Below are 2,311 nucleotides of genomic sequence, written 5' to 3'. Positions count from 1 at the left end.
ACAAATATATATATAATAATATGTATAAATATACAATATAAATATACAATATACTTTATTGTATATTTAACTCCAAAATTAAGCAGAAGCCAAAGGAAGCCTGTTTTAACCTAGCTTGTCAGAACAGAAAGAAGGAGTAGAGAGAGGTAAAGTATCCTCCATATGACAGATAAAAGTTTTTTCCAAGGCATTCCTTTCTGCATTAAGGGTAGAGGGTATAACAGCAGTCTGAGAGTAGAAGAATAAAACCAAAAATATTGCCAGGGAATAAAGTACAACAAACCTCATTGCTTCTGTCCTCTTCAGGATCATGCAAAGCCCATCTCTGTTGTTGCAATCTGCCAAGCATAGTAAACGCTTAGTGTCTTTATTAGGACAGTTGCTGGCATCCAAAACAATAAACACATAAAGTCATTCTTATTAGAGATCCTTATAAGGCAGCCATCCGATTCTGTCTTCACAAGGAGGAATGAAGTGGCTTCTGATGGGGGAATGACAAAATAGTTGACACTACCAAGAGTCTTTCTCCCTGCAGATCCCACCCCACCCTCCGGCAGAGATTGATTTGTGTCAGATTGTGTCAGTCTGACAGACTTCCCAATGGCTCTGATGCTGAGGTGCTACAGGTGGGATCAGGGCCACATGCAGCATCTCTCTGTGAGCCTCCATTTAGGAGCTGTATGTGAATGAGCAGGATCCACACTCCCCATGAGAACACAGTCTGCCCGTTAACACATGGTAACACTATGAAAAATCCTGAAAAGCCATGAAAAATCCAGTAACGTCTCACGAGACAAACCGTTCGTGTGACAAAGTACAAATGGTATTTCCTTAGACCTTAAACCACGCTAATATTTATAAAACATCACTTGGCTTCACATACAGCCTGTGCCTGTCTATAAAAATTTTAACTTAACAGATTGGTTACAGCCTGTCTGAACAGCTTGAGAAATACTTTTCTTTTCAGCTAAGCACTGACACATCAGTCCACTTGTGGAGTGAAGAGTGCAAAGCATATGAAAGCAACTACTTCTGGATAAGAACCACATCTTTGTTCTGCCAAGTGTGGTGAGTGAACTGACAGGGTATCAGGCATGGACATGTGAACCAACTGTATAGCTGGGTGTTCTAAGCATGAGTCTACAGAGTAATGCCTTCCTGATCCATGAATGCTGCATTTTTTTCTGATCAGGACTAACCTGTTTTGCACTAGATTTGCAACAGATTGCATCTGTTAACGGATGGCTTTTGATTTTTCAAAATATTAATATTAGTTTACCTATCATTTTGTTTAACAGATAAAGAGTTGATCTCTGCTCACTGTAGAATTCTAAATAGTTATTGATCCAAGAAGGGGTTTTATGTCATTATTGGTAGTCTGCTAGGAAAGGAGCCCATTCCTTAAGTATACAAAATAAATCCTTTCAGCCACATGGAACAAGGTTTTCTTTCTAATGGACAGGCCTCTTCTAGTCTATCATTTGCTTCTAGGCGAGAGCTGATGGGATCATGAAAGTCCTCAAGGCTGAATTAGGAGGGATTCAACACCTGAGCAAAGATTTTTCTTTTAAGTCAAAAAGAGCTCTCATGCAAAATTTCAAAGCTATAATCAGTAAATGGCATTTCTGACATGCTGGGGTCAAGTTCACATGTGTGACCAGGAAAAAACTGGTTTTCTTTATTGGTATCTAACCACATCATCTCTATTTTCAACCTCTGCATCCATCATTTTTCTGTCCTTTTTATCAGTCCCTCCTTGGCATCAGCCTAAAGTTGAGTATATGGTAAGTGCGGTGATTCTAGCTGGTTGCCAAATTACACATAACAACCATATGCATTCAATATTTTAATGTGTGGCATTTGTTTCCAGATTAGCAATGGGAAGGGACACATTGCTCTTTGGAGTGGTTTCCATTATTTAGCTTATCCATTTCAGCTACAATTCCATTTTAATCATTTTTACTGCTCAGTTTCCTTAAAAGAACAAAAAGAGCATCTCTTCTAGAATATAAATGCAAACTCAGCAGTCTAAAACTACCGTCGATAAAACACCAGTAGGTTTATGCAAGGTACATTTTAACCCAGAAAAATATTTACTTCTCTGTCCTAGCAAACAGTTTATATAGGCAATGAGCCCATACATGAGATTGCAAAAATCAGAAGGAAAAATATGGGCATGCTTCACAACATATACGTGAAGCATCAGAGTATCAAACATTGTTCTCCACTGATTCTCACATATAGTTAGAGCTTAATGTGGAAAGAACTCAATACTGAACAGACCATCATTTAAAGTATTTAAATCATTTAA

This window comes from Melopsittacus undulatus, chromosome 7 (assembly GCF_012275295.1).
Source record: "Melopsittacus undulatus isolate bMelUnd1 chromosome 7, bMelUnd1.mat.Z, whole genome shotgun sequence".
Lineage (NCBI taxonomy): Eukaryota > Metazoa > Chordata > Aves > Psittaciformes > Psittaculidae > Melopsittacus > Melopsittacus undulatus.
The sequence above is the reverse complement of the archived record's forward strand: the minus strand, read 5'-3'. Positions refer to the sequence as shown.